General features: G+C 42.5%; 1 protein-coding gene across 1 annotated transcript in view; it reads right to left on the reverse strand.

The window, feature by feature from the left end:
* LOC137256600 (ecdysone receptor-like) overlaps positions 1-13,657 on the reverse strand; it is a 129,803-nt gene extending 116,146 nt beyond the window's left edge. Inside the window, exon 1 of the mRNA XM_067794478.1 lies at positions 13,592-13,657. The gene's annotated coding sequence lies outside the window, so the exon portion shown is untranslated. The remainder of the gene's footprint in view (positions 1-13,591) is intronic.
* Positions 13,658-16,470: the final 2,813 nt, after the last annotated feature.

Consider the following 16,470-nt stretch of genomic DNA (forward strand, 5'->3'; position numbering starts at 1 on the left):
TCCAATCACGAGTCTTGAACACGCTCACCATGAAAGGGTCGTATTAGAACAGAGGTTAGGTAGGAAGATATGACAAGTAACCCCTGTGGGAAGAGAATGATAAGTTGGTGTCACGATAGAGTTTTCTGTAACACGTTTCACTTTGAGATTATTTCTTTACTATTCAGCTACATGTTGGAAAACACACGACCACAACAAAATGCTAATTGATCATTGAAATAAATGTCTGCTTTGTCTCATATGTACGTATACTGTTCACTAAAACGGTGGGAAACCTGTGCAACTACTAGCGTTAAACAAAACGTTGAGACAATCGTAAAATACGTTAGCATCAAATAACTTTGACCTTGTGGCCAGGTAGAAATTACACATCACAACGCCAGGCCACGTTGTGACAACGTGAATGAGAGTGTACAGGAAGACGTTGTGACAACGTAAATGAGAGTGTACAGAAAGACGTTGTGACAACGTGAATGAGAGTGTACAGAAAGACGTTGTGACAACGTAAATGAGAGTGTACAGAAAGACGTTGTGACAACGTAAATGAGAGTGTACAGAAAGACGTTGTGACAACGTGAATGAGAGTGTACAGAAAGACGTTGTGACAACGTAAATGAGAGTGTACAGAAAGACGTTGTGACAACGTAAATGAGAGTGTACAGAAAGACGTTGTGACAACGTAAATGAGAGTGTACAGAAAGACGTTGTGACAACGTAAATGAGAGTGTACAGAAAGACGTTGTGACAACGTAAATGAGAGTGTACAGGAAGACGTTGTGACAACGTAAATGAGAGTGTACAGGAAGACGTTGTGACAACGTAAATGAGAGTGTACAGGAAGACGTTGTGACAACGTGAATGAGAGTGTACAGGAAGACGTTGTGACAACGTAAATGAGAGTGTACAGGAAGACGTTGTGACAACGTAAATGAGAGTGTACAGGAAGACGTTGTGACAACGTAAATGAGAGTGTACAGAAAGACGTTGTGACAACGTTGTAAGAATTTGTTAGTTGGGAAACCGACGTTTCATAAGTTTGAACTATCATTTCATCTTCATAAATGAACACTCCCAGAAAAATAATACTTCAAAAGTGGAACTGACCAACCAGTGTACAATTTCGACTTACACGCGCAACTACGTTCGGAGAGTTGACGTTAATACTCAATGATACACGTTGCGCGTTAAAGTAGTGTGCCGTGGCACAAGACAAGGTTCACAATCAGGCCCCAATTTCTCGAAGCAAACTTAAGTTTTCACTCAAATCTCAAACTGAGTTGACAATTTGAAACAGCTGTATTTTTAACTCAGCGGCATTGTTTAAAATAAAACAGTTCAAACCACTAAAGAAATCTGTCCACCAGATTGTCTACTAAGTTTGAGTTTGATACTGATTTCATTCTGGAAAATCCATGTTTCTGTGTTTTCTCAAATTTGTGCAAAAACTTGAACTTAAGTCAAAACTCAGACTTAAGTTTGTTTCGAGAAATCGGGGCCATATCTAAGGAGCCATTCGAACCGACAATCGATGGAGGTCCTTGCACTGACGAGAGGCTTTGACGTCATTGACCACAGCAGCACCCGTCTCCCGTTTTTCTGGCCCGAGAACGACGAATATAATAAATGTAAATATATATATTTTGAGATTATAGTATGAGATGTCATTGAAGATCTGGAAAGCAGCGCAAGATCACAGGAAGACATATAAGTATGATAAAGTGTGATGAGTTAGTAGATATTTCTCAATGACATGCATAGGGAACAGGTAAAAAGAACGATTTTACTTAATTCAGAAAACAACAGCAAGAGACGAGTAAAGAAAGCATGGTGAAATGAAGAAGCTTTGGATCAGTTTGTATGAGGCTGAGAAACAGCGATGAGGACACAAACACAAAATAGTCACATATACAGAGACGACTTTAAACGAATGACGAAGCTTTGGAACAATTTGTCGGATGCTGAGAAACTACGATGAAGATATAAGCGCAAGCATTCACACATAGTTACAGGGACACAAACAAACACCGAGGGTACATCAATCCATGGGCTCCTAGGGACCAGTGAACACCGTATTTATTTTACCGAACACCTAAATGTTAATTTTCAACTGTTTGAAGCATGGTTATCAGATCGTACACAACAGCCAACCTGTGTGATTCAAACGATTCGAATTTTGCATCTTGCTGGTTTTTACTGAATATTCACATGGGCTACATTTGAAAGTTTTGTGAAGCTTTGTTCATTGCAATGCGGGACAAATCTCTTCGTAGCCATCTCTAAATTTTGCAGACGACACAAGAAAAACAGACTTAGAGTTATCTCACATCTATCGATTTGCATTCGCAAAACATCGGTAATTTCTCCGCACCGTGCGTGATTCAATGTTATTCGAGATAAAGCAGTACTACCACGAAGTACAGAATGAGTTGCCATTGGAACCGAGGCACATTGTTCCAAATGTACCTCAATGTAAGTGAGGTACATTAGAAATAATAGAAGGGCGCTTAGCCAATCAGAAAACGGCATTTATGTGTGAGGTAAGATAAGTCGTCATAAAAACCCCGAAGATAGCGTACACTGGGCCCCGTTCCTCAAAGCAATCGGAGTGCTACGACAGTCGTAAGTCTCTGTAAATGTATGGGAGTTACGATCATTTTAGCGGTACGAACGCTTTGAGGACCGGGTCACAGTTGAACAGTGCTGTGATGGACAGCTCAGGGAGACATGAATATGGGAGTCTGCAGACTGGGGAGAGTGGAGATGAGATCACATTGAATAATGACATTATATGAGCAGACGTGGCCCAGTATAGGGCAAGGTAACCAGATACGACAATATCACCTTGGATATTAAACTTCTACTACAAAGACTGTTCATTGTGTGTTTTAATGCAGGACTTGTACCGCATAAATGGGGAAAAGGAATAGTAAGCCCAATTCCCAAGTCGTCAACGATCGCGCCGGGGACCCCATGTCTTTCAGTACATGAGCTCTACTGTGGTGTGTTAAACAAGGGAATTAGTGCTTGGGTTGAAGATTTGGGGACCATGACGCAACATTGATTCGCGCAAACCTACACTCACTGCTTTCACAAGAAATGGACTTCACACACTTTAGCCATATGGGGAATAGAACCCGGGTGTTCGGCGTGACTAACGAACACTTTAACCTCTAGTCTACCCCACCGCTCCCGGATACATTTGAGTCTATAGACAGAAATATTCCATGGAACAAATTGGCCGATCTGGGACCTGAGACTAAACGGCAAGACATTCCAAGTTTTGTTCGCCATTCACTTTAAGATTAAAGATTGCGTGCGGTTAAATGGTAACAAGACTGACTAGCTGTCACTTTATAGATGCGGGACTGAAACAGGGCAGCGTCTTATCTCCACTCCTTTTTAACCTGCGCATTAATCACCCCATAAATGTAATAAGAAATCTGGATATCGGGATATCTATAGATGGAAAGAGAAAAAAACGGAATCCTAGCCTATGCAGATGACGTGGTTCTATTAGCTGAAGAAGAAGAAGAAGATTTCTCGATACCGTGAGATACTCTCCATACATGCTGTATGGGCAGATAATCAAAGATTGCGCATTTACGATTCCCCCATTTCCACAATATTCTGTAGCATTCACCTGCTGAAATAAAACCGCGGAGACAACGAACTGTTACAACTACATCGGCCTTTAGATTGCAGAGTTTGTAGACTACGATTAGATGGCTAAAGCTGCAAGTAGGGCACTGGGTCGAGACTCTAGGCCGAATGCAGCTCTGGCCTACACTGGAGTATGGGACTCAGCTTGCAGATCACCCGTGAATGTAGTTCAACACAGAGCCATGATATAATATTTTCTAGTTGTCGGGAGGTACCCGCCCAATGCAGCAACACAGCGACAGCTAGCGTGCAGCTTACCGACTGTGAGATAGTGGAAAACATCATGAAAGAAATCAAAACGAACAGAGCTGTATTTTTATAGGCAGACAACTTGTACAGAGGAACAAGTGGAACTGGAACAAGAGGGAGCATAAGAAATTCCATTATTTTGATACTGATGCTAAGCATTGTTAAAGAAATATGTGTTTGACACAGTGAAGCGAAGAGACATAAGAATGGCAGGAAGGAAGGAACAATGACAGAGAGAAAGTAGACAGAACGAAATAGGAAGAAATAAACTACGAGTATACAGAACTTATAAATTGGACTGTATGTGTGAAAGTTACTTGTGAAGCAATATGAGCCATTTGCATTCTTTAGGTGTGGAGTTTTTCCCCTTAAAATTAGAGACTGGAAGGTGTGAGAACTTACAAATAGATAAACGGACATGGACTGATACAGCTTTTTAGAAAGATGGGTGCACACTATTGAGAATTGAGAAGGGAGGGGGAGAGGAGGGGATGCACACTTCATTTTCACCCGAGTTTCAATGGTCATTTAAAAAAATTTCAGGACAAAAAAGAGGGGCTCGCAATCCAGCATCCCCTGTAGATCCGCCTATGACGGATATGTTCTAACTGCAACGACAAAAACTGATGATGCAGCACATTCTACATTCCCTTATACAGTGAAGTCAGAGTTTCCCTTTTAAACAAATACCAAGATATTATACCTAGATATATAATACTGTTTTATGTTATATCTGATCTATCGTAGCGCTTGGCTCAGGGCCTTTCTCCACAGCAACTGTACGATTACGACAATTTCAGTTGAAATATGTGCAGTTGTCGTACCCTAAACCTACTTTCTGGACTCCGCACAAGTTATCCTCCTCCTCCTCCTCCTCCTCCTCCTCCTCCTCCTCCTCCTCCTACTACTACTACTACTACTACTACTACTGCTGTTGCTTCACCAACGACAACTACTACTACTGTTGCTTCACCAACGACAACTACTACTACTGTTGCTTCACCAACGACAACTACTACTACTACTGCTACTACAACTACTACTATTACTACTGCTGTTGCTTCACCAACGACAACTACTACTACTACTACTACTACTACAACAAAAACTACTACTACAAAAACTACTTCTACAAAAACTACTACTACTACTAATACAAACACTGCTACTGCTGCTGCTGCTGCTGCTACTACTACTACTACAAACACTACAACTACTGCTACTACTAGTACTACTACAAACATTACTACTACTACTGCTGCTACTACTATTACTACTACAAACACTACTACTGCTACTACTATTACAGTACGTTATATATAATACAAATATATCGCTGCAATTTCTGCCATGGTAAGCCAATGCCTACATGCACAACTTGGGTGACAATAACATTTCCATGTACATGAATCAGCCACAGAAGGTGCAGATGGTTTGTTTATTAATTGTACCAATTAAGTGTGGAGTGACATTTTATTCAAGTATTGAATGTAAATATGTATGAGATGAATAACGTATATGTTAGCAAACTATTGTCGTATTTGCGAACGGAAATGTCAATTTAGATCGGGCTAACGTGAATCACTGGTCGTATGACGTAAGATTTCAGGTATAAGTGAGGGTGTTAATTGACAGAAACACCACGTGAGGGAAGACAGAAAGTTGTTGACTGTTTGTTCATATCGCGCCAGATTGATAGTGTGTCAAAGTGTGATGGTTGGAACTACGGTAACTCTCCCCGAACGATCCCCACCGTCACGTTGTGACGGAAACGTAGTTTAACACCGCTATTTATAGTTTTTAATTACCCCCATGGCGTGTCCCACACATACGCACGCGCATAGGATACGATGACAACAGTCAGCAAAGCCAGCGAGTCTGACTACACGACCAATTCTAAGACAAATCAACTCCAGCTCCGGTGCCTCAGGCGTCGGGGCCAGTCCTACTCACACACCTGCCACATTGCCAACTGTACTCAGATGAGGGGGCAGAACACACCCTGCATGGCAATTGTACTCAGATGAGGGGTGAGAACACACTCCCCACCCCAGCCGACTCACCCACACACCTGCCGCATTAACAACTGTACTCAGATGAGGGATCAGAACACACTCTCCACCCCAGCCTACCCACCCACACACCTGCCGCATGACAACTGTACTCAGATGAGAGGTCAGAACACAATCCCCACCCCAGCCTACCAACCCACACACCTGCCGCAAGACAACTGTACTCAGATGAGGGGTCAGAACAGACTCCCCACCCCAGCCTACTCCCCCACACACCTGCCGCATGACAACTGTACTCAGATGAAGGGTCAGAACACACTCCTCACCCCAGCCTATCAACCCCCCCACACACCTGCCGCAAGACAACTGTACTCAGATGAGGGGTCAGAACACACTCCCCACCCCAGCCTACCAACCCACACACCTGCCGCATGACAACTGTACTCAGATGAGGGGTCAGAACACACTCCCCACCCCAGCCTATCAACCCCCACACACACCTGCCGCATTGATAACTGTACTCAGATGAGGCGTCAGAACACAATCCCCACCCCAGCCTATCATCCAACACACCTGCCGCACGACAACTGTACTCAGATGAGAGGTCAGAACAACCTTGTATCTCCTGATTCAGCATGTATGCTCTGACATTTAAAACATCAAAACCCGCGATATCTCAACAGTGGAAACCGGTATGGAGATTTTACGTAATATTTACTCGGAGGACCGTGAAGCCTTATCTCACGCTATCTGGAGCTGTTTTATATTTGTTAATCAAAAAAGAAATTTCCATTAAATGATAACCTCAGCAGCAAGATTCTACGGTTTCAACAAACAACCCTTTTACCATATCGTGCAAAACAAAGCGGCGAGGGAGTGAAAACAAAATAATCATTTGTCTACTCTGTGTTCACATTTCGAGTCTCGTCATTGATGTTGTCGAAATGTGTTTAAAACTGATAGAAACAGAATCCAATGATAAATTACTTTGCTTATATACTGCGCGGAAAGGCACTGTATACAGACAAAAGTAGTTTTGAGAAAGCTGTGGGTCTCTTATGTCGAGTATATCTCGATTTTCAAGCTTCCCTTTTCAATCCAGACAGACACAATAATATATTGTCGACATGAGAGCCTTCTTTTCCAGGATCTCAGTTTTCTAGACATTTTATTTTCGCAAACAATCTCAAATGGGTAAGATGTGCATCAACGTCATCAAAGTCAGGAGGGGTTACCAAGTTCGCAGAAAACAATACTCTTCCGTCTTCAGCAACATTTCTTGAATTGTATGGCGGGGGACAGACCAAGTGAGCTTCACAAATTGTGCCTGTGTGGAGAATCAAACCCTAGCCTTTGGCTTTGGCGTCACGAGCGATCGTTTTGATCAGCAACTCGCCCTCAGGAGTGGAGTCGGGTTACGCTTGACAATGATATGTCTGTCGGCTTCCATTCCTTCTGTACTCGGTAAACCCTCGTTATTCCCACCCTCCCTGATTTCACGGACAATTATTACGTATATATGTATTTATAAATAAGAATATTTTAGTCGGAACCCAATCTTTAGGATTAATTGGATTTCTTCGTATATAATCCATGTTCACACAGAACAGATTTCCCTCTATCTGCAGACTCTACACTTTCCCATTAAAGGTGGAACAACAACCACTCAACCAGCAAGCCAACCAGCCCACTAACCAGCCCACAGCCAGCCAAACAAAACCAATAAAACACAACAATGCCAAAGAGGCCCGTTGACTGAGTTAGTGAGTATGATTTTACGCAGTATTCAAGCAAGTATCACGCCAGAAATGGACTTCACACATTGTACCAGGGCTGTGGGGTAGCCTAGTGGTTAAAGCGTTCGCTCCTCACGCCGAAGACCCGGGTTCGATTGCCCACATGGGTGAAGCCAATTTTCTGGTGTCCCCCGCCGTGATACTGCTGGAATATTGCTAAAAGCGGCGTAAAACTAAAATTCACTCAAACTCACTGACACATTGTACCCATGTGGGGAATTGAACCCAGGTCTTCGGCGTGAGGGGCGAACGCTTTAACCACTAGGCTCTCCTACCACCCCCGATGTCTGATGGACTCATGCGTACCAGGGTTACACAGTACCACAGTCTGCAGATAAATGTAGATAAATGAAAAAATCATCTTAATAACTGATGAGTGAGTGAGTTTAGTTTTACGCCGCACTCAGCAATAATCCAGCTATATGGCGGCGGTCTGTAAATAATCGAGTCAAGGCCAGACAATTAAGTGATCAACGGCATGAGCATCGATCTGCGCAATTGGGAACCGATGACGTGTCAACGAAGTCAGAGAGCCTGAGACCAGTCGCTCCCGAAATTCGACAAGCATAGTCGCCTTTTATGGCAAGCATGGGTTGGTGAAGGCCTGTTCTACCCCGGACCTCCACGGGTCTAATAACTGATGAAATATACTGAGGGAAACAAATGAGGGATCATGTGAGACCACTAGCGATCCCTCAGTATATAATTTATCTTGAGCGCACTTGTTGTGTCTCGAATGCACAAGTTAATATACTGAACGCACAAGTTAGTATATCTTGACAAGTCAGTTATCTTGAGCGCACAACTTAGCATGTTGAGCGCTCGACATGGTGTTAAGCATCTTATGGTATTACTGCAACACATGTTTGCTTGACAGCTGGCTAAAATGGACAAACTCTTTTGGAATAATTGAAACGATGCAAAGTCGGAGGTAACTAGTGCTTATGATGAGCCTATGTAAAAGTCGGAGGTAACTAGTGCTTATGATGAGCCTATGTAAAAGTCGGAGGTAACTAGTGCTTATGATGAGCCTATGTAAAAGTCGGAGGTAACTAGTGCTTATGATGAGCCTATGTAAAAGTCGGAGGTAACTAGTGCTTATGATGAGCCTATGTAAAAGTCGGAGGTAACTAGTGCTTATGATGAGCCTATGTAAAAGTCGGAGGTAACTAGTGCTTATGATGAGCCTATGTAAAAGTCGGAGGTAACTAGTGCTTATGATGAGCCTATGTAAAAGTCGGAGGTAACTAGTGCTTATGATGAGCCTATGTAAAAGTCGGAGGTAACTAGTGCTTATGATGAGCCTATGTAAAAATATCCAAATTTATCATGGACATTCATATCATTGATTATCCTGAGCACACAATATATACACCTGGAAATTAATCAAGCAACACCCCAATTTTTTCTATTGGAGCAACTTTGAAGTGTTCTGACAATCAAAATATGCCGGGTTGATATAGTTTGACACTTTTTTATTCAACAGACGATCTCTGACAAACAACTTAAAGGGAAAAAGTATCAAGACTTTGCTTTATTGCAACGAAATCCAAATTCTTAAAACTGTCTTAAATTCATGAAAAAATGGACACAATTTACTATTCATCCACAGACGTTGTTGTCAGGTGTATTAACACAAATGTCACATGGAAAGAAAGAACAGTCATCTGAGAGTCTGCACACCGACTTTCATCAATATCTAGTGTGTCCTCCCTGCGCACGCACCACCGATTCCAGACGCCTCCTCATTCCTTGGATGAGTCTCCGGATCTGATTCTGGGGGATCCTGTTCCACTCCTCATGCAGGGCAGCCGTCAATTCGTTGAGATTATGGACTGGTGGGTCTCTCTGCCTCACACGACGGCCAATAAAGTCCCACAAATGTTCAATGGGGTTGAGGTCAGGGCTCATGGCAGGCCATGGAATTCTGTCAATTGCATTTTGCCGCAAAAAATCATTTACAGCATGCGCCCTGTGAGGTCTAGCATTGTCGTCCATAAATATGGGTCTCGTTGCCAGAGGATGGTTCTCAAAATGAGGTACCACAGCCCTGTCAAGAACCTCCTGTTGGTAACGAACACCGTTAAGGTTGCCACGGATGGTAATGATATCCAACTTGCAGTTCATGGAAATGCACCCCCATACCATAACGGAACCTCCCCCAAAGGCCACAGTCTCCTGGATGTTCCGTGGAGCCATTGCTGTGTTCCTCTGCCTCCAGACCCGAGTACGACCGTCCACCATGTGCAGCAAGAACCGGCTCTCATCTGAGAAATGGACCTTCCTCCAAGAGGCAATGTTCCAGTGCAAACGGTCATTACACCAGGCCAGTCGGGCTGCCTTATGGGCTGGAGACAGTCTGGGTCGCTTGATTGGCCTCCTTGCCCGGTATCCTGCAGCTTTCAGACGATTCCGAACAGTCCTGTTCGAGATGGGTCTCCCTGGAAGCCACTCCTGTCTCAACCGAGAGCTCGAGTCGAAGGACCTGCGCCGTACAAGTCTCAGTAAAGCTCTGTCCTCCCGGACTGTGGTCTTCCTGGGTCTTCCTGGTCTAGGCAGGTCTTTAACTTCATTAGTGGCCCGGTATTTTTTCAAAAGTTTTGAAATTATGGAATGATGTCGTCCGATTTGAGTCCCGATTTGTCTTAGAGACATACCAGCATTCCTCATGCCGATTATTTGCCAACGAGTGGCCTCTGATAATTTCCTACGTGCCATGACATTGAAATGAATGAAAAACCGAATGCAATCGACAACCTGCGCTTGTAAACACCCCAGGGAAAAAGTGCATTTTTCGAAAGTTGAGGTTAAAGCAATGCACGTGCGCTGTGCAAGCTTCACGCGCGTCATATCAACCCATGAAAAGCTCATGCTGTATGTCAATACATCAAAATTGAATAATCAATCATCAAAATTACTTCGTTAAACTTTGTTAAGTTTTTATGTGTCTTTGAATTTGGTGTTGCTTAATTAATTTCCATATGTATAGTTTGCTGAGCTCTCAACTTAGTATCTGCAGTATTTCACCAGGTCCCTTCAGCGCATCCGTAATTGATGGACTGTTACATAAAATCGGAAATCATGATCCAGGCCATGACAAAATAACGGTGCCACCTAATGAGATCATGTGGACTGGGTGAAGGTATCCTGGCCGTATATTATCTAAATCGGTATATGTGTATGATAAAAACCGTTACACTCCCAATGTAGAGTATTATCAACATGGGGCGTCCCGAGAGCGTAGCCCACACATCAAAAACAAACTGAACAGAGATTACTTTACGGGTCACAAAATGCCATTTATCTGACGAGCTACTTCAAACAGTATCTTACAAACGAACGCCGTGTAGATACGTTCTGAAACCAGGAGATATGTGATAGATAATATATCACAAACGTGAGTGAGGTGTTTCTCACGCCCTTACAAACCAGCTACTGGAGAATCAAGTCCATACCGATTGTGTCTATTCTCACAGCCATGAATGAGTGAGTCTAGTTTTGTGCCGCTTTTAACAATACTCCGGCAATGGGACACCAGAAATGGGCTTAATACATCCTGCCCATCGGGGGAATCGAACCCGGGTCTTCAGAGAGATGAGTCAAGGCCTTAACCACTGGACTATCACATCCCCTTAACCAGCCATGCCCCGTGACGTTCTGTGTACTGTCTGTACCCAAAGTGGTCCTCCAGTTTCAACCTTATGTGCGTATTGTTAAGGTACCTATGGTTGTAGTTACCAAATATCGTGGAAGAAAGGTTATAGCACATTCTAAAACCAACAAAGACGATGGTGAATTCGACTGGAGCACCAAGAACCTGTCAATGAAGTGCAGTCAGGAATCCAGTCAGAATACAAACCCCTATGCCACCGGCTCCTTCCGACAAAAATTCCTGCCGGCTTCAAGCAAAATAATTAACAAGACCACAAATAAAGCTGAATGTCGTTTTTCCTCCCCCTTCCTTGTAATTGTGAGATTATGTGTTGCCCCTTCGTTTGTTGTCATTTGTTTATGAGCACATACACTGTTAAACGAGCTGCGACGCGATGTAAAGGGTAACATCACTGATGTACAAAATTTATAGCAGAATCATAATTTTAAGAAGTAAACAGCATTGTTATCCGCAGTAAACGATAACTGCCTTGTTAAACGAAGTCAATGGTAACATCACTTTTATACGGAGTCAATGGTAACTTCACTGTTCTACGAAGCCAATGGTAGCATCACTATTACACGGAGTCACATGTAACATCACTGTTATACGAAGTCAATGGTAACATCACTGTTATACGAAGTCAATGGTAACATCAGTGTTACACGGAGTCACATGTAACATCACTGTTATACGAAGTCAATGGTAACATCACTGTTATACGAGGTCAATGGTAACATCACTGTTATACGAAGTCAATGGTAACATCAGTGTTATACGAAGTCAATGGTAACATCACTGTTACACCGAGTCACATGTAACATCAGTGTTATACGAAGTCAATGGTAACATCAGTGTTACACGGAGTCACATGTAACATCACTGCTACACGAAGTCAATGGTAACATCAGTGTTATACGAAGTCAATGGTAACATCACTGTTACACGGAGTCACATGTAACATCAGTGTTATACGAAGTCAATGGTAACATCACTGTTACACGGAGTCACATGTAACATCAGTGTTATACGAAGTCAATGGTAACATCACTGTCACACGGAGTCAAATGTAACATCAGTGTTATACGAAGTCAATGGTAACATCACTGTTATACGAAGTCAATGGTAACATCAGTGTTATACGAAGTCAGTGGTCACCATCACCGTTACACGAGGTAAATGGTAATTTTAGTGTTATGCGAAGTCAATGGTAACATCACTGTTATACGGAGTAAATGGTAGCATCACCTTTATACGAAGTTAATGGTAACATCAATGTCATATGACACCATACGAAGTCAATGGTAACTTCACTGTCATATGAAGTCAATGGTGATTTTACTGTTATACGAAGTTAATGGTAACATCACTGTTATATGAAGTCAATGGTAGCATATCACTGTTATACGGAGTCAAAGGTAACTTCACTCTCATGCGAAATCAATAGTAGCATCAGTGTTATACGAAGGCAATGGTAACATCACTTTTATACGAAGGCAATGGTAACATCACTTTTATACGAAATCAATCGTAGCATCACTTTTATACGAAGTAAATGGTAGCATCACCTTTATACGAAGTCAATGGTAACATCACTGTTTTACGAAGTCAATGGTAACTTCACTGTTATGCGAAGTTAATGGTAACATCACAGTTATATGAAGTCAATGGTAGCATATCACTGTTATACGAAGTCAAAGGTACCTTCACTCTCATACGAAATCGATCGTAGCATCACTGTTATGCGAAGTTAATGGCTATATCATTTTTATACGAAGTCAATGGTAACATCACTTTTATACGAAATCAATGGTAACTTCACTGTTATACGAAGTCAATGGATGCATCACCTTTATGCGAAGTCAATGGTAGCATCACCTTTATACGAAGTCAGTGGTAACATCACTGTTATACAAAGTCAATGGTAACATCACTATTATACGAGTTTGGTTTTACGCCCCTTTCAGCAATATTCCAGCAGTATGGCGGCGGGGGACACCAGATATGGTCCTCACACATAGTACCCATCTGAGGAATTTAGCGAACGCTTTAACCACGAGGCTAATCCACCCACACTGTTACATAAAACAAATGGTGACACCAATTATATAAAAATGAATGGTAACATCACTGTAATGTGAAATAAAAGGTAACATCACCGTTATGTGAAATAAATGGTAACATCACCGTTATGAGAAATAAATGGTAAACGTCTGACTTACCTGTATGCCACTTCATAGCTGTCATGTTGATGAATCAATGATCACGGTAAGCGACCGACAGTCTATGTCAAGCTGACGTCGCACTTACTTCGTGAGGCTGAAATTACCAAATATACATTTTGAATGGATAAAAGGAGAGTTAAGATAAGATAACATTTCTGATCATAGCTAAGCATGCACATCAGTTGTCGTAGATGTGAGTGTGTGTGTGTGTGGAGAGAGAGAGAGAGAGAGAGAGAGAGAGAGAGAGAGAGATATGTGGGCTTCATGAACCTACCTACTTACAGAGAGAGGGAGAGTGAGGTGTGTGTGCATGTGTGTGTGCATGTGTGTGTGTGTGTGCATGTGTCTGTGTCTGTGTGCTTCATGAACCTACCTACCTACCTACAGAGAGAGGGAGAGTGAGGTGTGTGTGCATGTGTGTGTGCATGTGTGTGTGCGTGTGTGTGTGTGTGTGCGTGCGTGCGTGCGTGCGTGCGTGCGCGCGCGCTTCATGAACCTACCTACAGCTTCACAGCATCGTTCTTGGTTGAAATCTGATGCCCACAAATACTCCGTTTTCAGTGTAGTCGCAGTAGGTGTGCTTGTGGTCGTATTCATCAAATAGGCCATGAACCATGTTGCAAGGATAGGAGGTAACTTTTATGTCAAGCCGAATACTATGAAAACTAAAGATACCGAAAGAGGGGAAATTTAACGCTTTATGCAATAACTCCCAGAATACGCACCAATCTGCTTCCTCCTACACCTAACTGCAGCATGGATAATTAGATCACACTGAAAGGATGTTGAAATGTTTTTATGACGTCAGAAAATAAACTGCACATTTAAAAAAAACGAAATGTGAAAAATTCAGAACCAGAGGGCAATCAGACAAAACGTGATCGCGACTTAATCCAAGTACGCCCAACAAGATGACAGCTCTGCACAGCGCCTGGGGCACAAGTCACACATGGCAAACGGGTCTCTTTACAGCCATACAAACAGTGCCAAGTTTATTACAAAACACACTTTTGATTTAGGAACTAACAATGTATCGGTGTACGTTGGTGCAGATTGTTGTTGAAGCTGAACTTCTGTAACTGTATCGATGCACAGGAAGTTTATTATTTTTTTAAATCTCATTTTCAGTAGTTACTATGATGGGAGCATTTGTTAGCCGTGTTGAGTGCCATGGTTTTGAAATAAGCTTTCAAAACGTTTCATGGTACACACGTGGAATACATTTTTAATTTCACCCATCAGCGAGTGAATGAATTTAGCTTTACGCCGCTTTAGGAATATTCCAGCAATATCACGGCAGGGGACGCCAGAAATGGGCGTCAGACGTTTACCCATGTGGGGGAATCGAAACAGTGTCATCTGCGTGACGAACAAACACTTTAACCACAATGCTACCCCCTTGCCCCAGGCCCATCAGTAACTTGCAGTAATGCCATGTAGAATTCCATATTTTCACTTTTATCATATGTTTGAATTTTTTCCTAGTGAAAATTTGACTTGTCTTTGCATGCATTTCTGACGTGTACAACATGGCGACAGGATACGCAAATATGTTCGCAAAGATACTTATACAGTCAGTTCATGATCTAGTCGGGATAGTACAATCAACTCTGAATATGGTAGGCTATATCAATTTATTTTTATGTTGGACGTTTTGGTTGTAGTAGTCGTATCACGATGTGGTTTTCGTGGCAGTGGTTGAAGTGATGACGGTTAGAGGTGACATTGTGGCTAGGTGGACGTATGGTGTCGTGCCTCTGTCGTTGTTGCTGACCGTTGTAGGAAACGTTGTTGGTCATTGTAAGAGCATAGAATGGAACGACGGTGATGCTGCTGGATGTATGATGCCAAGACGAAGTGGCGTTAGCAGGTTTTAGACTTAATAAACAACTCTGTCTTCAGTATTGGATAATAGCTTTATCCAGGCCAATATTTAGAGCATAAACCACGGGAATATCCAACTGCCTCAATCTCGACACAAATAATGTCATTGGTAGCCATACTGACCTTGCCACCAGATTATCAAACATGTTGGTACCATCGAAACTTGTATTTGGCCGTGTTATCAGTTTTTGTTACATTTTCCTTAAACAGCACATTTTCATGGGTAATACATTTTGTTTGAAGCCCGCTGTGGCGCGGCTGTAACGTTACCACACCATGGCGATTTGATCAAACTGTCATGACAGTTATTTTGAAAATATCTTCTCATTACTGAGCAAAATATCCAGGTGGAATTCCAGTGAACATGTGGAATGAGTAAACATTTATATAACCGTTGTCGTTAAATATCATTGAAACAGCATGGTATTTAACACTTTATTAGACGTGAACTGGTTATCCTTGAAATGACGTCGTGAATAGTGCTGAGAAATTGGCCGAATTCAATCCTGGCCGCAAGCATCGGTTTACTCTTCACATGTCCGGAAGCAGTACTTAGCGATCTTGTCCTCGGTGAAACCGCATGTGAGGTTCAGTTAGGATAAAAACTGTAGATCGTTCGCCGAATGTATAATCCACAGCTTCCTTGAGAACCCCCTAAATAAGTGTATTGACCCTTTTGGGAAGTATTTATATGTGGCCGCTTGAGATCAATGCGCGTAGAAAATCCACAGCAGTGAAGGTAAAAGCCGGGAGATGTCATGTCAAACACAGGACTATAACCGGGCCGATCCGGGGTTCCTGATTGATCATAGGCTTGGGGCGTGCTTAATGGCGCCTTAGACGACACGTCGCCAGTCAATGAATGAATGAATAAATGAATGAATGAATGAATGGTGCCGCTTTTACGAATTGTAACATAGTGGCGCTTTTGACTGAACGAATTGTAACATGGTCTCGCTTTTGATTGAACGAATTGTAACAGTGACGCTTTT

Source organism: Haliotis asinina, chromosome 11 (genome assembly GCF_037392515.1).
Source record: "Haliotis asinina isolate JCU_RB_2024 chromosome 11, JCU_Hal_asi_v2, whole genome shotgun sequence".
Classification (NCBI taxonomy): domain Eukaryota; kingdom Metazoa; phylum Mollusca; class Gastropoda; order Lepetellida; family Haliotidae; genus Haliotis; species Haliotis asinina.